Below are 22,460 nucleotides of genomic sequence, written 5' to 3'. Positions count from 1 at the left end.
TTTGTCGTTATTATGTATTCAATGACGTCGAACAAACAACAAATAACAACCAATAAAGTTGACGTAAAAAGAGAATCAAATTGACACAATAATTTTAATTATCGTCCAACAACGACAAAATATTTCGACGTTAATGTAACTATAAAAAATAAATATATTTTGTCGTTAATATGAAAAATATTTATAACATGCAATTCATTAAAAATCATAAAAAGTATATAGAATAATACACTAAATTTATATTAAACGTAATCAATAAACATAGGATTTATAATAAGCAATTTCAATGTGAGTCAAAACAACCAAACTAATAAGATCAAATAACTTGATCTATACTAAGAGTTAAATCTACAATTTTATCTATCAAAGCAAATGGAAATTTCATTACTAGAATGTATTTCAACATCATATATAGAATTTATGTGAAACCAAGAATCACACCCACGTCATCTTGTCTTTAAATTCTAAACTATCTCTTGTTTGATCTAAAACAAAAAAAATCTACATCAAATATAATCAAGATTTGGAGCGTCCCTTCTTGGATTAGAGATATTGGAGTTTTTGTAGCAGCACATCTTAAATACTTGAACTCATGCGGTTCCTAAGTGCATTATTCTCTTCTTGTACCGTGCCCATGAGATTGGTAAAAATATGATTTTGTTACCTACACATAGAAGAAGACAAGGTGTCACCTTCATATATAAGAAGAAAAGTGAAAAATTACCTGGACATGAGGAAGTGTTGGTTCTTCTACTATTTCATGAGCTGCATCCTGCAACATGTATAACCACAACAAAATTAATATCATACACAAGAAACTCTAGTTACAACCAACTATCAAAGTTCTAATTTAGTTTCATGAAAATAAGCTTAAAGACTTCAGAGGAAGTTCAAGGAAGATTCTGGACATATTTGGTTTTAATAAGAGAAGTAAAATAAATTGCAGAGTAAACTGCAGCTACCAACAAAACACCAACACAATCCCACCTCAGTAAGTCTTTAAACACCACCTCAGTAGGTTTATTTCAGATAAATATCAGTTTATCAAAACACAATCCCCCCTAGCAGTTCTCAAGAACTCTACAACAGAAACTGAATTGAAAACAGTTTATTTCCCCAAAAGCTACCATAAGTCACTTAGAGCCTGGTTTAATTAGAACCATAATTTCTTTTTGACCTGCGTGAAGTGTGCCACGTAATTTCTGAGTTCCTGCAGTCCTGACTGAACAAGACCGAGATTTTTTATCCCCGTTTCTTTGGTTTTGGACAGTTCAGCTAATAGAGAAGGTTTCATAAGTTTTGGAGGCTGCAGTTTGTTGGTATGATGGGCAGCCTCATGTCAGTTCAACAAAAGGAAGTGTGGAAGTGGATGGCAGAATTGTCCTTGCTTTTGTTGGTTTAGTTCACATAACTTATATAATCAGGCTTAAACTGAAAGCTACATGTCTAATTCTTACAGTAACGACAATCCACATACGTACCTATTCTTATCTCCAATATCATCCCAATAGAGTACTCTCACTGGACAGATATTTGCATGTTGTATAATGATCCCCATATGTCGTGCAAATAACTTGTGATATTCAAGCACCCATAAGACAAACTATAGAGCACAAAAGTTGCAGATCATATTGACACACAATACATAGATTACAGAAAAGAAAAAACAATAGCATTTGTAGTGAAAATAAACCGACTAAATAACATATAGCGCAAATACTGAGAGCAGAGCCAGAATACATACCACAAATTAAATTCACAGCTTGATTCTAACTACAAAATTCGCAGCTTGAATATGACCACGAGGAAAGCAAAGAAAGTATGAAACAACAATGAGTTAGAATTTGAGCTTTAAGGAGATAAGTATACACATTTTAAAGACATAGTAGCAAATCTTTATCACTGCAATGAAAGAAAATAAACGCCACACTAGAAAGAAAAAAAACAAATGATAGGCAATAAAGAAGTTTATAATTCAGCGAGTATAACATTTAAGAAAATCACAAAAGAGGTAATCAAAGTACCTTAGAGATAGTAAAAGATCAATGAGTTTCACACACAAATGTAATCCAAAACACACAGACCAGTAGCAAGTCAAACTAAGGCAACATTTATGTATACACTAGAGGCCCGATTCATTAAAAAATCCAAAACTAAAACAGATAGGACATGGGTGCAATATCATTGCTCTAACACCATAAGCATATACAGTCCAAGACACGTGGTATATCATCTTAGCTAAGCCATCCATGTTAACTGTGTCAATAAGAGGATAAAGACTTGTTTTGATTACTTCTTCATGAGTAACAATGAAACGTTCCAGTAACATATTGTCTAGTGCATTAGCATCACACATTTTATAAATTAAAATAATTGGTCATTTTTTGGTTTGAAAATGTTGCCACAAATTGTTTGTATGCAGAAGCACTACAGATATGATAAGTGCCTAGACGATACTGAACAATGAATAAACTCCATTAATCAATTGAGCCAAAAGAAAAAGCTACAGCAAAAGCTATTGTTCTTAGGGGAAGAATTGTTAACAAGGCCAAAAAATTTATTGATTATGGTCAAACCTTGATTATATAAAAAAGAATCCATTTTTTTCCCTTCATATACAAAACTTAAGAAATGTTGTATACCTGACCAGAAGATGAAAAGGGGAAAAACATCTATATGAGGAAGAAATAATGTTGGTAACAGCTGAGCATAATGAAATGGAATATTAGGGGAATTACAGTCCAAATTCTATCAAAATATTCAAATTGCAATTTAGAGAAATAAAAACAGTAAATTTAGGATGAAAAAAGTACAAATCTACCTTTTCATCCAACAAAAATTCCTAATTCCTTTCAATTTTCACTTCGAAGGCGATTAGACAGTAGAATATACTTTGACCCGTGAGCCCAAAAGGGGTAATAATTAACAAGAAATTACAAATCTATTAACAAGAAAATTACAAATCCATAACTCGTCTAAGATTTTTTCTTTCTTGACAACACCTCATTTGAGATAAATCACCTATTTATCATTTTGCATTTATCAGAAAAACAGAATTTCAAGTCTCAAGAACAACTACATAAGGATTCAATTCACAACAATTAACGATAGAAATAACTGTTCCCCGTACAAATCAAAGAAAAATTAGGAAATTACCAGAATTGTTGCGGTCGATGATATTAACAGCTAGATCTGAACCCAAATTCATCGATCAATTACACCAAGAGGATAAATGAAGCCCTATATGGCTATATCACATTAATAAGTAAAATCATTACTGGGAGTAGAAAAGAAATTCAGAGGAATGGAATTTGAGAATCGCGTTTGGAGGCGATTTTAACCTAGGATTTTAGGTTAGAGGAGAGTAAAATTCGAGATGGGCTTCGAAAATGCTTTAGAAATGATAAATAACGACAAACAAATTTATTTTGTTTTTAACTTTTTTTTTTCTTGTTCACCACTTACGACGAACTGATTTCTCGTCGTAATACAATGCGGCACTTGTACTGGTAACGACTGTATATTGTGTTTGTCGTTATTATCTTGTCGTTATATATTCATTTTCTAGTAGTGCACAATTTTTGCCTCAAAAACTATTTAGGGGCTAACATATATTTGCATCAAAATATATTTAGAGGCAATATTAAAATTTGATTCTAAAGACATAATATATTTAGGGGCAGACATATAATTTTACCTCCAAATATAATTAGAGGCGATATAAAAAGTTAGGGGCAACCATTTAATTTTGCATCGAAATATAATCAGAGGCGGTATAAAAAGTTGTTTCTAAAACGACGTATATTTAGGGGCAGCAATTTAATAATGCCTCCAAATATAATTAGAGGCAGTAACTTATTTTTTAAATAATGATATTTAGATGCAATTAGATATTGTCAAAAAAGGTGGTTAGAGACACCCAAAATGAAGCTAGCGTATTTTTTCATGCATTTGCAAGCACGGTCACCTATAAAAAATAATCATTGATAAAATAGCAAAAATAAACCAAATTTCATAGGAATTGAAGATTTATCAACTCCAAGTAATATTATTAATCAAAAGAGAACCAATTGTTGTTGAATCTCAACTAAAAAAACACTTTAGGGCTTGCAACACCCCACAATCCCAAAACTAACAAAAACCACAAAGTAACATGTCTTGAAAGATGCCTGAGTGATATATTCGGATATTTCTACCACTGTTACAACTTTAACGCATGGTTGAATTTCAATAGATTGGTGCATACAAAAAAGTCAAATCAATACAACAAAACAGGAGAACAACAGTATCAACAGCACAACAATATCAGTAGGAGAGCATCCTATAGGAGGGCATCAGCAGGACATCAAGAGGACAGCAGGAGGGCATCAGGAGGGCAGCAGGAGGGCAACAGGACATCAGAAGGGCAGCAGGGCAACAACAACGTGACATCAGGCCCAACAAATCAACAACAACAACAAACATAATCAGTGTGTAGCACAATACAACAGAAACTACTCATTTGTACAATGATACAAGAAAAGACACTACAACAATTATGTGAAATCAGCAGATTCATGAATTTTTCTGCAATTTGTGCAATGCTGGAAAGTCCTTACTTTAGGGAACAGTAAAGAAGATGGAAATTGGTAAACACAATCATCATACTCATAGTAGAGAAATATGTATTTACATTAGCAAAATGACCATGGATTTAGATGGTCGGATGAACTAACATACTCTAGATTTAGATGGATGAACTAACCATCTCTTTTTCCATACTCTGAATTATCCCATCTTAATATCAAAATCTTCAATATAATATCAAAAACCAAAACATTCACAAAAGACTGAATGCTAAAGCATGTGCGAGAGGGAAAAAAGTTAACCAAAGGTTGCCTAAGCATTTGCAATTTCGTTTTCATAATACTACAGGAGGTTATCAATGAGCCGTCAATACAAATGAGGCAAGACACCTAGGAAGGCATGAGAACCTCGTATATACAGAGTAATAAATAGCTAACACCTTTCTAGAGAGGTTGCGAAACAAATCTAAGGGAGGGTTTGAAAGAAATGCTATATAGACATATTACTCCATGCATCTCGAATAGGAATATGATAAAATCAAATATTGCCTAACAGAAGAAATGTGTTGCTAACAGAAGAAATTTGTTTCCTAACAGGAGAAGATGTTCAGTCTAAGGACTTCTATACCCTGACACTTGTGGATTCTTGAAGTATCCAAGACTATGACAAGCACATCTAACTGAACACAAAAGTATTATGTCTCTTACATTTCTTTATACTAAAATGTTTTTATCAAAGAAGGGAGAAAGGGGGAAATATTTTAATCACCGACGGTTAATGTTGCTTAGACACAAAATAATTAAAAGGAAGAAACGCCACAGTGATTAGTCTTCTAATCCGAGAATGCAAGACGTTAAAAAGCCCAGCAGCCAAAGCCAAAGAGAAGCAAAGGACAACTAGTTCCTACTGATAGATGCAATCAAGGAACTTACAAAGTAGGCAAAGAATGTGCCGCTAAGCCTAAAAAATTTCGGGAAAGCAACACAAAAATAGTGCATACGCCTAAACAGCCGGTTCACAACAAACTTTCTTAATAAGTAAGTATTTGTTTTATATACCTGAAATGATCAATTGTATGCTTAAGATTAACATAACTTTTATTTGTTTAATACTTTCATGAATCTCATTTTAATATCCCACCAAAATATATATCCATCTATGTCATGCTGCTTCTACGTGTCCTATAGTATGATGAAAGAAAATAGTATGCTACCATATGTTAGGTTATGATACATATGGATAAACATAAATCATGCGGAAAAACCATAAAGCCAGGAAACATATTATTTACGCATAATCATTTAGCATAATTCAGATGCATACACTTTTTAGCGTGCCCTCCCTAGCTGCGCCCCAAACCGAACAAGAACAAGTCTTTAGGAATCCAAGTGTCGTCCCTCCGTAGATAGTCCACAGCACGTCCGGATTCGCCTTAAGCTTGACCAACTAGAATCGCCCTTAAGGTACTATAAATTTCGGCTAATAGGGCAAGTGTTTGTGGCTGATTTTTGCTTGAAACTCTTACCTTTGAATACTTCAATTCTCAATCTAAATATGTGACCCTAGGAATATTTAAATAGAGTTATGGAAAAGGACTTGGAATCCTATTAGGATACTAATTTATTTAATTAGAATCTTATTAAAACTGTATTAAACAAATTCTATCTTTATTAGGATTAGGATTTAATCATAGAACAAATTCCATTAGCTTTAGGATTTGTATTGAAACACAAGCGTTGAAAGAGCACGAGCATCGCACAAACCCACGCAAGCCTTGCGGCCCACACGAGCTGGCGCTGCTCGCAGCCAACGAGCATCAGCCCGCGCGCGCGCGCCTTGGCCTTTGCTGGGCCTAGCCTTGCGCTGGGCCTGGCGTGGCTGGCGTGTGTTTGTTGTTCTTCGGCTTGCTGGGCGATGGCCCGACTTCGTGCTGGGCCTTCGTCTGGCAGGCTTCGTCCGATGCTAATTCGTACGATACGCTTCCGATTAAATTCTCGATTCCGGAATTCATTTCCGATACGAACAATATTTAATATTTCCGATTCCGGAATTTATTTCCGTTTTGAACAAATATTTAATATTTCCGTTTCCGGAATTATTTTCCGATTTCGATAATATTTCCGATTCTGACAATATTTCCGTTTCCGGAAATATTTCCGATTCCGGCAATATTTCCATTTCCAATAATATTTTCCGATACGTACCATGTTTCCGTTTCCGGCAACATATACGACTTGGATAATATTTATATTTCCGATACGATCCATATGTCCGTTTCCGGCAATATCATCGTTTCCGGAGTATTCACTTGCTTGCCTTTGACGATCTCAGCTCCCACTGAAACCAAGATCCGCCGATTCCGAATACCCATAGATGGAGTATTTAATGCCATTAAATACTTGATCCGTTTACGTACTATTTGTGTGACCCTACGGGTTCAGTCAAGAGTAAGCTGTGGATTAATATCATTAATTCCACTTGAACTGAAGCGGCCTTTAGCTAGGCATTCAGCTCACTTGATCTCACTGAATTATTAACTTGTTAATTAATACTGAACCACATTTATTAGACTTAACATTAAATGCATACTTGGACCAAGGGCATTATTTCCTTCAGTCTCCCACTTGTCCTTAGGGACAAGTGTGCATTTCCTAATTCGTTTGTCGCTCGATGCTTGCTCTTGAACATAAGGTAAGAGTTGTCATCCTTATTAGGTCCAGAGGTGTTTCTCGGTTTCAGAGTTCAACTGATCAAATAAACAGATAATCATAGACTATGATTCATCTGAGCACGGCCATGCATTTTACAGTTTCTAGCTCTCCGAGTGGCCTAGTACAACTTTTTAGCATCTCATCCCAATTTATGGGAGGACAATCCCAATCTTGCGATCTTGAGATTAGACTTCGTTTGATAGGTGATTACCCGAGCGTTGCCTTTATAGCCTCCTTTTACGGTGCAATGGTTGGTCAACGTCAAAGTAACCAGTTCTCAAACAAGTAATCTCAAATCACTCAGGTATTGAGGATTTAGTATCTAATAATTTTAATGAAATTTACTTATGACAGATTTTCATCTCTTACAGTAAAGTTTCATAGGTCTGTCCGATACTAGTCTTCCCAAAGTAAATATCTATGCAAATAATTACGACATTGCCATGTCCACATAGTTCAAGAAACAGAACTACTAGTCATCTTGCATTCAAGTCGTCTCACGTTTTTGTTAGGTTATGATACATATGAATAAACATAAATCATGCGGAAAAACCATAAAGCCAGGAAACATATTATTAACACATAATCATTTAGCATAATTCAGATGCATACACTTTGTAGCGTGCCCTCCCTAGCTGCGCCCGAACTGAACAAGAACAAGTCTTTAGGAATCCAAGTGTCGTCCCTCCGTAGATAGTCCACAGCACGTCCGAATTCGCCTTAAGCTTGACCAACTAGAATCGCCCTTAAGGTACTAGGATTTTCGGCTAATAGGCAAGTGTTTGTGGCTGATTTTTGCTTGAAAATCTTACCTTTGAATACTTTAAATCTCGATGTAAATATGTGACCCTAGGCACCTATTTATAGAGTTTATGGGAAGGAATTATAATCCTATTAGAATACTAATTTATTTAATTATAATCCTACTAGGACTCTAATTAAATAAACTAAATCTTTTAGGATTAGATTTAATCATATGACGAATCCCGGTAGCCTTAGGATTCGAGTAACACACTTCGAGTGATACACAAGCACCGCACGCAGGCCTTACGGCCCACGCACAGCGCAAGCCCACTCGTCGCAGCACTCGGTCCGCATGCTCGCGCCCAAAGCTTCGGCTGGGCCTGGCTTTTGCGCTGGGCCTGGTCGAGGCTTGGCGTGGGTGTGTTGCGCTTTGGCTTGCTGGGCCAAGGCCCGGCTTCGTGCTGGGCCTTCGTCTGGCAGGCTTCGTCCGATGCTAATTCGTACGATACGCTTCCGATTAAATTCTCGATTCCGGAATTCATTTCCGATACGAACAATATTTAATATTTCCGATTCCGGAATTTATTTCCGTTTTGAAGAAAAATTTAATATTTCCGTTTCCGGAATTATTTTCCGATTTCGATAATATTTTCGATTCTGACAATATTTCCGTTTTCGGAAATATTTCCGATTCCGGCAATATTTCCATTTCCAATAATATTTTCCGATACGTACCATGTTTCCGTTTCCGGCAACATCTACGACTTGGATAATATTTATATTTCCGATACGATCCATATGTCCGTTTCCGGCAATATCATCGTTTCCGGAGTATTCACTTGCTTGCCTTTGACGATCTCAGCTCCCACTGAAACCAAGATCCGCCGATTCCGAATACCCATAGATGGAGTATTTAATGCCATTAAATACTTGATCCGTTTACGTACTATTTGTGTGACCCTACGGGTTCAGTCAAGAGTAAGCTGTGGATTAATATCATTAATTCCACTTGAACTGAAGCGGCCTCTAGCTAGGCATTCAGCTCACTTGATCTCACTGAATTATTAACTTGTTAATTAATACTGAACCACATTTATTAGACTTAACATTAAATGCATGCTTGGACCAAGGGCATTATTTCCTTCAGTCTCCCACTTGTCCTTAGGGACAAGTGTGCATTTCCTAATTCGTTTGTCGCTCGATGCTTGCTCTTGAACATAAGGTAAGAGTTGTCATCCTTATTAGTGAAGGAAATAATGCCCTTGGTCCAAGTATGCATTCTATGTTAAGTCTAATAAATGCGGTTCAGTATTAATTAACAAGTTAATAATTCAGTGAGATCAAGTGAGCTGAATGCCTAGCTAGAGGCCGCTTTAGTTCAAGTGGAATTAATGATATTAATCCACAGCTTACTCTTGACTGAACCCGTAGGGTCACACAAATAGTACGTAAACGGATCAAGTATTTAATAGCATTAAATACTCCATCTATGAATATTCGGAACCGACGGATCTTGGTTTCAGTGGGAGCTAAGATCGTCACAGGCAAGGAATGAATACTCCGGAAACGATGATATTGCCGGAAACGGAAATATGGATCGTATCGGAAATATAAATATTATCCAAGTCGTAGATGTTGCCGGAAACGGAAACATGGTACGTGTCGGAAAATATTATCGGAAATGGAAATATTGCCAGAATCGGAAATATTGCCGGAAACGGAAATATTGTCAGAATCGGAAATATTACCGGAATCGGAAAATAATTCCGGAAACGGAAATATTAAATATTTGTTCGAAACGGAAATTAATTCCGGAATCGGAAATATTAAATATTGTTCGTATCGGAAATGAATTCCGGAATCGGAAAATTTAATCGGAAGCGCATCGTACGAATAAGCATCGGACGAGGCCTGCCGGACGAGGCCCAGCACGAAGCCAGGCCATCGCCCAGCAAGCGAAGCGCGCCGCACAAACAGCCACGCCAGGCCCAGCGCAAGGCCAGGCCCAGCAGGCTGCGCGCAGCGCGCAGCGCGCACAGCGCGCACAGCACGCGCAGCGCACAGCGCGCACAGCACGCAGCGCGCGCGGGCGCTGAGTGGGCTGCTGCTCGCGCGCACGCATGGGGCCCATCGTGGCTGCCGTGCGTGTGTATGCAAGTGTTTGTGTTCATGCACGTTTCCTAAAACATGCAGAGTTCGGTTAATGATTAAATTCCTAATTCTATTTGATAAATTAATTAAATTAGAGTTCTTGTAGGATTCTAGGTTTAATTAATTTGTATCTGAATAGGATTTCGATTCCCTTTCCATACCGCTATAAATATGAGGCTAGGGCTCACAATTTATAACACAAGTTTCAAAGTATTCAAAGTGAGTTTTTGAGAGAGAAATTCAGTCACACATTTGCCTATAAAGTGCCGAAAATAATAGTACCTTAAGGGCGATTCTAGTTGGTCAATCTTAAGGCGGATCCGGACGTGCTGTGGACTATCTACGGAGGGACGACACTTGGAGTCCTAAAGACTTGTTCTTGTTCGGTTCGGGCGCAGCTAGGGAAGGCACGCAACAAAGAGTATGCATCTAATCTATGCTAAATGATTATGTGTAAATAATATGTTTTCATGGGTTTATGGTTTTTCCGCATGATTTATGAATTGTCATATGTATCATAACCTAACAGTGGTATCACGAGCCCCTTATTATTTTCATAATCTAAATTGCATGAACATGGTTAAATATTACAAATTTGCAAGAATTAAAAGGGGTGATTAATTTTCGTAATTGTTAATTAATTGCAAATTGCGTTTATTTAATTATACGTACGCAGTTTTTCGGCAGTTTCTTCGTTACTCATCCGAATTGAGTGATTTTTGTGTCAATTCCGCATGTAAAAGGCATTCTAAAATTTTGACAAAAATAATATTTTTCTGCCGAACCCAGAATTCTCAAATTCGAAGCCTAACTATGACTTTTCGAAGGTTTTAGTTTTTCGAATGCAATATTTCGTAAATTTAAGATGTTAAATTAAATATTTGCGATTCTTGTTGATAAATCTTGAATTTTTGATTGACCTACTGCATATGTTTAACAAGTTTGAATGCCTAGTCTTGTTAATTATGCAATCTAATTTGTAATTATGATTAATTTGTTGAAAATTAGAATAATTTAGAATTAATTTGATTTTCATAATTAATTGTAATTTAATTAGAAACCTATGATTAAAAACCACCATAAAAATTGTAAATTTACGATAAATTTTAAATTTTTATGACCTAGACTTGAATCCATAACAATCGGAAATCAGTTGGATAATAAATTTTCGATTTTTTCGCCCTAAAATTATGAAATTAATATTATTTATTAATTTGTCATTAATTTTAAATATAAATTTTAAATTTTTATGCGATTCGTTCATATAACTTGCACGCACGAAGCAATGGACGCTTCGTGTTACCCTTAAGGGGTGTTGTATAATGCGGGCATGCGACGACGAGCAAGGGAGCTCGTCGCCCATGCGGCACGAATGCAATGAGCAAGGGCGTAGTGCACGAGCACAAGGCAGCAGCCCTGCCTTGTGTCGTGTGCCACGACCAATGGACGAATGGGCATGGGCGTAGGGCGAGCCAAGGCAGTCGCGTGTGGGCAGCAAGCGAGCTGCGCCACAACGCGCGCTGCCTCGCACAAGAGCGCGCAGCCTCGCGCGCAGCGAGCGCAAGCTCGCGTGCCACGAGCGCTGCGCCTAGCATTGCTCGCGCGCACAGCGAGCGATGTCGCCCGCCCAGCGAGCGATGTCGCGCGCCCAGCGAGCGATGTCGCGCGCCCAGCGAGCGATGTCGCGCGCCCAGCGAGCGATGTCGCGCGCGCACTGCGAGCGATAGCCCGCGTGCGATGAGCGCTGGCGCGCGCAGCGAGCACCAATGCGTGCGGAGGCTTGCGATAGGGATGCAGCAGCTATGCGACGAGCGCATGGGCTGCGCGCACATGGCCAGCATTGGCTGTGTGCGTGCGGCCCATGGGCGTGCTACGCGTAGGGTGTTTGCGTTACGATTAGATCGTTTTGAATGTTTAATTTGAAAATTTCAGTTCACGTAATTTTAATTAATTTTAAAATTAATAATTTAAATTATTTTCTTGGATTTTAATTTTGAATATTATAATTATAATAAATGTTATTTATTCTAATTATTTTACTAAAATTAAAATCATGAATTAATTTAAATGCGACTGAAATTAAATTAAACTTTTTGGATTCAATTATAAATTTATATGAGCTTTAAATTTTAATTAAATTTGTATGTTTCCGGTTAGACTAGAAATACATTTTTATGTTTAAAATTGGTAAAGCATATGAATTTATTGGTTTAAGTGGGAGCGCTTTTTAGTCATAAACTCTTGATTAGGTCTACAAATCCTTAAGGTTAAAACAACTTGATTAGAATTAATAAGGACTGAATAATTGGTAGATTATTGGTGCCCTTGATTAATTGCTGCAAATGTTTACGTGATGCATAATGTGTTTTACTAACCAGCTATGTGGGCCATTCATGATAATGAATGGGTGAATGGTATATATTGTATATGTACTGTTTTGCAGGTTATGAAGTGACTAGTATGGCCAAATAGGATAGAAAATATGGTCTGCGTACCATTAATTTGAATGTAATTGGTCTAAAGTACCAAAGTTATTTTTCAATTCAAATATGGTCTGCGAACCATCAAATAGTTGTAATTAGTTATAGCTTATCCTATTTGAAGAAAATGGTGCCTCCCACGGAGATTTTCAAGACGGACTTTGAAGTCAAAGCTTCAAGATGAAGTCGGGCCATACTAGATCACAAATATCTTATGCATGTTTTAAGTTATTTATTGTTTTAAATATGTCTTAAAATGCATGAGATCAAAAGCTTGATTATGTTGCATGATTAAGGATTTTAGTTCACTTAAAATCTAACCAACATAGTAAGAGCCTTAAGTTCCAAACTTAAAAATTGAGTTAAAAGGTGCCATGCCAAAATATACACTTGCGTGGATATCCTTTACATCAATCTAGTAATAGTTTTCGCTCAGCGAGGTGTTACTTATTGGTCCTAAAGGGGCAAGGTACACAAATAATTGTGAGTACATGTTAGTTTTGGTGAAACTCAACGATATAAGTAAGGAGTCCTTTTATGTCGTGGCAAATTCGATAGGTTTACCTAATAAGTTCTTAGACGTACCTATCAACCAAGAATAGTTTCTAGACTATTAGCAAAAGGCTTTTGCTTACCTAAGATGTTCTAGGATTAAGTCGACAAACTGTGCTTAGTTCTTCAATGATTTTAGGATCTTGGAATCATTTTATTCACACCTGCCGGAACACATAATTTGAATAAAATGCTTAATAAACATTGAATTATGCATGTATGCTAGAATTTAAGTTTATTAAGAGAAACTGTGAATGGTTATTTATTTGTTTATTCTTTTCAATTGTAGTTTTAATATGGCAAACAACAATCAAAACATCATCATGGGTTCTGAGCTTATGGTCAAGCTGAACCTGACAAATTTTCTTGAATGGGAAGCTAAGCTAGTTGAAATAGTCAAACTCAATGGACTTGAGTATGTACTGTCACATCCCATGCCAAGCTACTATGCCAGAGACATGACCCCTGAGAGATTTTACGCCTGGGATGCGGATCTCAAAAAGGTTATGAGTCTCATGCTGAACAATATCCCTGATGATTGGGCTAGAAGGTTTGTAGCCTATGAACCTTTTACGCTCATCAAGAATCTGAGGGATATCTGTCGTGGAAGTACGGAGGACAGGGACCTGAACGTCCATGAGTTGATTGAATCAATGTCTGGTCTAAAGGTTAGTTCTCCCAACAGGTGTTATAGGATGGAGGTCCAAGAAACACATGTTCAGCTCCTTCGCACTAAACAAAGGGTAGGCGTCCCACTGAGGTTCCATGTGGATCTTATGTGTTCATATTTTGATCGCCTAAGTCTACTAGGAACACCAATAAGCGAAAGGATGGCAGTCTCTGTCTTGCTCAATTCACTACACAGTGGGTTTGGTCGCTTCAAGCAACTATACCTAAGTGAACCAAGAGAAGAAACAGTTGCAGAATTTATTCACCTTGTCAGAAAGGCTGAAATAGTACTGGACTGTGAAGCCAAAGATTTACTCAAGGCTAGAAAGAGACCATTCAAGAAAGGTGGAAAGTCCAAGGGCAATGCTAAATCAAAGCAGGACAAGTCCACATCAAGCTGTCTTTATTGTGATGGAATATGCCATTACAAAAGAGAATGTCCAAAGCTAAAGGAAGATCAGAAGAACGGAACAGTCGTTCCATCTTCAGGTATTTTCGTTATAGACTGTATACTTGCTAATTCAACTTCTTGGGTATTAGATACAGGTTGTGGCTCACACTTATGTTCCAATCCACAGGGACTAAGAAGAAGTAGAAAGTTAAGCAAGGGTGAAGTCGACCTACGAGTGGGAAATGGAGCACGGATTGCTGCATTAGCTGTAGGAACTTACTATTTGTCGTTGCCCTCCGGGCTAGTTTTGGAACTGGAAGAATGTTTCCATGTTCCAAGTCTTACTAAAAACATCATTTCAGTTTCTTGCTTAGATGCTAAGGGATTTTCCTTTATAATAAAAGACAATAGTTGTTCGTTTTATTTTAAAGAGATGTTTTATGGATCTGCTAGATTAGTCAATGGACTTTATTTATTAGATCACGACAAACAAGTATATAACATAAATACCAAAAAGGCCAAAAAGGATGATTCAGATCTCACCTATCTGTGGCATTGTCGATTAGGCCATATAAACTTGAAACGCTTAGAAAGACTTCAAAGAGAAGGAATTCTAGAACCATTTGACTTAGAGGATTATGGTAAATGCGAATCATGTTTACTTGGCAAAATGACAAAGCAACCTTTCTCTAAAGTTGGAGAAAGAGCAAATGAACTATTGGGTTTAATCCATACAGATGTATGTGGACCAATGAGTACAAATGCTAGAGGTGGTTTCAGCTACTTTATCACTTTCACTGATGACTTCAGTAGGTATGGTTATGTCTACCTAATGAAGCATAAGTCTGAATCCTTTGACAAATTCAAGGAATTTCAGAGTGAAGTAGAGAATCAATTAGGCAAGAAGATTAAGGCACTGCGGTCTGATAGAGGCGGTGAATATCTGAGCTATGAATTTGATGACCATCTGAAAGAATGTGGAATTCTATCAGAATTGACTCCTCCTGGAACACCACAATGGAACGGTGTGTCAGAACGGAGGAACAGAACCTTCCTAGACATGGTCAGGTCAATGATGGGTCAGGCCGAACTTCCATTAGAATTTTGGGGACATGCACTAAACACATCTGCACTCACTATAAATAGAGCTCCGTCTAAAGCTGTCGAAAAGACTCCATACGAATTATGGTTTGGAAAGCCTCCAAATGTGTCTTTTCTTAAGATTTGGGGATGTGAAGTATACGTCAAACGATTAATTTCAGACAAACTTCATCCAAAATCTGACAAATGTATCCTTGTGGGCTATCCAAAGGAAACAAAGGGGTATTACTTCTACAATACATCTGAGAACAAAGTGTTTGTTGCTCGAGATGGTGTCTTTTTGGAGAAGGATCACATTTCCAAAATGACAAGTGGGAGAAAAGTAGACCTCGAAGAAATTCGAGTCGAACAACAAACTCTAGAGAATGCTCAAGATGACATTCAGGATGAAACTCAGAGATCTTTAGAAGAATCTGGTGAGAATCATGGTCAATCTAGAAATGTTACCCCGCGTAGATCGCAAAGATATAGATCTCAACTGGAAAGGTACTTAGGTATTTTGACGAACGAGAGCTATGACGTTCTATTACTTGAAAGTGATGAACCTGCGACTTACAAGCAAGCTATGACGAGCCCTAGCTCCAAGCAATGGCAAGAAGCCATGCAATCTGAATTAGACTCCATGTCTGAAAACCAAGTATGGGATTTGGTCGATTTGCCAGATGGCTACCAAGCCATTGGAAGCAAATGGGTTTTCAAACTGAAAAAGGACAAGGATGGGAAACTTGAAGTTTTCAAAGCTAGATTGGTTGCAAAAGGTTACAGGCAAGTCCACGGTGTGGATTACGATGAAACCTTTTCACCAGTTGCAATGCTAAAGTCTATTCGAATAATGTTAGCAATCGCTGCATATTACGATTACGAAATATGGCAGATGGATGTCAAAACTGCTTTCTTAAACGGCGTTTTAACAGAAACTGTGTTTATGACACAGCCTGAAGGTTTTGAGGATCCAAAGAATGCTAAAAAGGTATGCAAGCTAAAGAAGTCAATCTACGGATTGAAGCAGGCATCCAGGAGCTGGAATGCGCGTTTTGATGAAGCAGTCAGTGACTTTGGTTTCATCAAGAACGCGGACGAATCTTGTGTATACAAGAAGGTCAGTGGGAGCAAAATTGCTTTCCTAGTATTATATGTCGACGACATATTGCTTATCGGAAATGACATTCCTATGTTGAACTCTGTCAAGATTTGGCTTGGGAAATGTTTTTCGATGAAGGATCTAGGAGAAGCACAGTACATATTGGGCATCAAGATTTACAGAGATAGATCTAAAAGGATGATTGGACTTAGTCAAAGCACTTATATCAATAAGGTGCTTGATTGGTTCAAGTTGGCGGACTCCAAGCGAGGCTACCTACCCATGTCTCATGGAATGACTCTAAGCAAGACTCAGTGCCCAAAAACACTTGATGAGCGTAGACGAATGAATGGGATTCCATATGCATCATTGATTGGTTCAATAATGTATGCTATGATATGTACACGCCCGGATGTTGCGTACGCACTCAGTGCTACGAGCAGATACCAGTCAGACCCAGGAGAGGCGCATTGGACTGCTGCCAAGAATATTCTAAAGTACCTGAAAAGGCGCAAAGATGACTTCCTGGTCTATGGTGGAGATGATGAATTAATTGTTACAGGCTATACGGACGCAAGTTTCCAAACCGACAAAGATGATTTCAGATCACAGTCTGGGTTTGTCTTCTGCCTCAACGGAGGAGCAGTAAGCTGGAAAAGTGCTAAGCAAAGCACCATTGCGGATTCTACAACTGAAGCGGAGTACATTGCTGCACATGAAGCAGCAAAGGAAGCTATATGGCTAAGGAAGTTCATAGGAGAACTTGGTGTAGTCCCCTCCATTAAAGGACCAATAGCACTGTATTGTGATAATAACGGAGCTATTGCACAGGCAAAAGAGCCTAGACACCACCAGAGAGTCAAGCATGTACTTCGTAGATTTCACCTTCTACGAGAGTTCGTTGAAAGAAAAGAAGTCGAGATAAGCAAAATTGGAACTGATGACAACATATCAGATCCATTAACTAAACCTCTGCCGCAGGCGAAGCACAACTCGCACACTGCAGCTATGGGAATCAAGCATATTGGAGAATGGCTTTGATGTCTCTGTTTAATGTTTTAAAGTTTTAGAGTTTAAATCTTTGTAAAACATTATTGGTTAATCATTCACAATAAATGAAAAGAATTCATTTTTCCATTTAATTTGTGGTTTATTAAATGATAAGTCCCTTCAATTTGACGATATATTCAAGATAGACTGTCAGGACCAGTCCCGTGACTAAGAAATGTCTATCAAGTGAACTTGAATGTCAAAGGTTGAAAATGTTCCCTAATCGGAGTTTTCTATAAAATTGGACGCATAGAAAACGTTAGACGATTAGAATGCAAGATGACTAGTAGTTCTGTTTCTTGAACTATGTGGACATGGCAATGTCATAATCATTTGCATAGATACTTACTTTGGGAAGACTAGTATCGGACGAGACCTATGAAACTTTACTGTAAGAGATGAAAGTTTGTCATAAGTAAATTTCATTAAATTATTAGACACTAAATCCTCAATACCTGAGTGATTTGAAGATTACTTGTTTGAGAACTGGTTGCTTTGACGTTGACCAACCGTCGCACCGTAAAAGGAGGCTATAAAGGCAACGCTCAGGTAATCACCTATCAAACGAAGTCTAATCTCAAGATCGCAAGATTGGGATTGTCCTCCCATAAATCGGGATGAGATGCTTAAAAGTTGTACAAGGCCACTCGGAGAGCTAGAAACTGTGAAATGCATGGCCGTGCTCGGATGAATCATAGGCTATGATTATCTGTTTATTTGATCAGTTGAACTCTGAAACCGAGGAACACCTCTGGACATAATAAGGATGACAACTCTTACCTTATGTTCAAGAGCAAGCATCGAGCGACAAAGGAATTAGGAAATGCACACTTGTCCCTAAGGACAAGTGGGAGACTGAAGGAAATAATGCCCTTGGTCCAAGTATGCATTCTATGTTAAGTCTAATAAATGCGGTTCAGTATTAATTAACAAGTTAATAATTCAGTGAGATCAAGTGAGCTGAATGCCTAGCTAGAGGCCGCTTTAGTTCAAGTGGAATTAATGATATTAATCCACAGCTTACTCTTGACTGAACCCGTAGGGTCACACAAATAGTACGTAAACGGATCAAGTATTTAATAGCATTAAATACTCCATCTATGAATATTCGGAACCGACGGATCTTGGTTTCAGTGGGAGCTAAGATCGTCACAGGCAAGGAATGAATACTCCGGAAACGATGATATTGCCGGAAACGGAAATATGGATCGTATCGGAAATATAAATATTATCCAAGTCGTAGATGTTGCCGGAAACGGAAACATGGTACGTGTCGGAAAATATTATCGGAAATGGAAATATTGCCAGAATCGGAAATATTGCCGGAAACGGAAATATTGTCAGAATCGGAAATATTACCGGAATCGGAAAATAATTCCGGAAACGGAAATATTAAATATTTGTTCGAAACGGAAATTAATTCCGGAATCGGAAATATTAAATATTGTTCGTATCGGAAATGAATTCCGGAATCGGAAAATTTAATCGGAAGCGCATCGTACGAATAAGCATCGGACGAGGCCTGCCGGACGAGGCCCAGCACGAAGCCAGGCCATCGCCCAGCAAGCCAAGCGCGCCGCACAAACAGCCACGCCAGGCCCAGCGCAAGGCCAGGCCCAGGAGGCTGCGCGCAGCGCGCAGCGCGCACAGCGCGCACAGCGCGCGCAGCGCACAGCGCGCACAGCACGCGCAGCGCGCAGCGCGCGCGGGCGCTGAGTGGGCTGCTGCTCGCGCGCACGCATGGGGCCCATCGTGGCTGCCGTGCGTGTGTATGCAAGTGTTTGTGTTCATGCACGTTTCCTAAAACATGCAGAGTTCGGTTAATGATTAAATTCCTAATTCTATTTGATAAATTAATTAAATTAGAGTTCTTGTAGGATTCTAGGTTTAATTAATTTGTATCTGAATAGGATTTCAATTCCCTTTTTATACCGCTATAAATATGAGGCTAGGGCTCACAATTTATAACACAAGTTTCAAAGTATTCAAAGTGAGTTTTTGAGAGAAAAATTCAGTCACACATTTGCCTATAAAGTGCCGAAAATAATAGTACCTTAAGGGCGATTCTAGTTGGTCAATCTTAAGGCGGATCCGGACGTGCTGTGGACTATCTACGGAGGGACGACACTTGGAGTCCTAAAGACTTGTTCTTGTTCGGTTCGGGCGCAGCTAGGGAAGGCACGCAACAAAGAGTATGCATCTAATCTATGCTAAATGATTATGTGTAAATAATATGTTTTCCTGGGTTTATGGTTTTTCCGCATGATTTATGAATTGTCATATGTATCATAACCTAACAATTAGGTCCAGAGGTGTTTCTCGGTTTCAGAGTTCAACTGATCAAATAAACAGATAATCATAGCCTATGATTCATCTGAGCACGGCCATGCATTTTACAGTTTCTAGCTCTCCGAGTGGCCTAGTACAACTTTTTAGCATCTCATCCCAATTTATGGGAGGACAATCCCAATCTTGCGATCTTGAGATTAGACTTCGTTTGATAGGTGATTACCCGAGCGTTGCCTTTATAGCCTCCTTTTACGGTGCGATGGTTGGTCAACGTCAAAGTAACCAGTTCTCAAACAAGTAATCTCAAATCACTCAGGTATTGAGGATTTAGTATCTAATAATTTTAATGAAATTTACTTATGACAGATTTTCATCTCTTACAGTAAAGTTTCATAGGTCTGTCCGATACTAGTCTTCCCAAAGTAAGTATCTATGCAAATGATTACGACATTGCCATGTCCACATAGTTCAAGAAACAGAACTACTAGTCATCTTGCATTCAAGTCGTCTCACGTTTTTGTTAGGTTATGATACATATGAATAAACATAAATCATGCGGAAAAACCATAAAGCCAGGAAACATATTATTAACACATAATCATTTAGCATAATTCAGATGCATACACTTTGTAGCGTGCCCTCCCTAGCTGCGCCCGAACCGAACAAGAACAAGTCTTTAGGACTCCAAGTGTCGTCCCTCCGTAGATAGTCCACAGCACGTCCGGATTCGCCTTAAGCTTGACCAACTAGAATCGCCCTTAAGGTACTAGGATTTTCGGCTAATAGGCAAGTGTTTGTGGCTGATTTTTGCTTGAAAATATTACCTTTGAATACTTTAAATCTCGATGTTAATATGTGACCCTAGGCACCTATTTATAGAGTTTATGGGAAGGAATTATAATCCTATTAGAATACTAATTTATTTAATTATAATCCTACTAGGACTCTAAATAAATAAACTAAATCTTTTAGGATTAGATTTAATCATATGACGAATCCCGGTAGCCTTAGGATTCGAGTAACACACTTCGAGTGATACACAAGCACCGCACGCAGGCCTTACGGCCCACGCACAGCGCAAGCCCACTCGTCGCAGCACTCGGTCCGCATGCTCGCGCCCAAAGCTTCGGCTGGGCCTGGCTTTTGCGCTGGGCCTGGTTGAGGCTTGGCGTGGGTGTGTTGCGCTTTGGCTTGCTGGGCCAAGGCCCGGCTTCGTGCTGGGCCTTCGTCTGGCAGGCTTCGTCCGATGCTAATTCGTACTATACGCTTCCGATTAAATTCTCGATTCCGGAATTCATTTCCGATACGAACAATATTTAATATTTCCGATTCCGGAATTTATTTCCGTTTTGAACAAATATTTAATATTTCCGTTTCCGGAATTATTTTCCGATTTCGATAATATTTCCGATTCTGACAATATTTCCGTTTCCGGAAATATTTCCGATTCCGGCAATATTTCTGATTCCGGCAATATTTCCATTTCCGATAATATTTTCCGATACGTACCATGTTTCTGTTTCCGGCAACATCTACGACTTGGATAATATTTATATTTCCTATACGATCCATATTTTCATTTCCGGCAATATCATCGTTTCCGGAGTATTTATTTACTTGCCTTTGACGATCTCAGCTCCCACTGAAACCAAGATATGTCGATTCCGAATATCCATAGATGGAGTATTTAATGCGATTAATTACTTGATCCGTTTACGTACTATTTGTGTGACCCTACGGGTTCAGTCAAGAGTAAGCTGTGGATTAATGTCTTTAATTCCACTTGAACTGAAGCGGCCTCTAGCTAGGCATTCAGCTCACTTGATCTCACTGAATTATTAACATGTTAATTAATACTGAACCGCATTTATTAGACTTAACATTAAATGCATACTTGGACCGAGGGCATTATTTCCTTCAGTCTCCCACTTGTCCTTAGGGACAAGTGTGCATTTCCTAATTCCTTTGTCGCTCGATGCTTGCTCTTGAACATAAGGTAAGAGTTGTCATCCTTATTATGTCCAGAGGCGTTTCTCGGTTTCAGAGTTCAACTGATCAAATAAACAGATAATCATAGCCTATGATTCATCCGAGCATGGCCATGCATTTTACAGTTTCTAGCTCTCCGAGTGGCCTTGTACAACTTTTAAGCATCTCATCCCGATTTATGGGAGGACAATCCCAATCTTGCGATCTTGAGATTAGAATTTGTTTTATAGGTGATTACCTGAGCGTTGCCTTTATAGCCTCCTTTTACGGTGCGACTGTTGGTCAACGTCAAAGTAAGCAGTTCTCAAACAAGTAATCTCAAATCACTCAGGTATTGAGGATTAGTGTCTAATAATTTTAATGAAATTTACTTATGACAGATTTTCATCTCTTACAGTAAAGTTCATAGGTCTGTCCGATACTAGTCTTCCCAAAGTAAGTATCTATGCAAATGATTACGACGTTGCCATGTCCACATATTTCTAGAAACAGAACTACTAGTCATCTTACATTCTGGTCGTCTAACGTTTTCTATGCGTCCATCTTTATAGAAAACTCAGACCAGGGACCATTTTCAACTTTTGACATTCAAGTTCACTTGATAGACATTTCTTAGTCACAGGACTGGTCCTGACAGTCTATCTTGAATATATCGTCAAATTGAAGGGACTCATCATTTAATACTA

Source organism: Spinacia oleracea, chromosome 5 (assembly GCF_020520425.1).
Source record: "Spinacia oleracea cultivar Varoflay chromosome 5, BTI_SOV_V1, whole genome shotgun sequence".
NCBI lineage: Eukaryota > Viridiplantae > Streptophyta > Magnoliopsida > Caryophyllales > Amaranthaceae > Spinacia > Spinacia oleracea.
The sequence above is the reverse complement of the archived record's forward strand: the minus strand, read 5'-3'. Positions refer to the sequence as shown.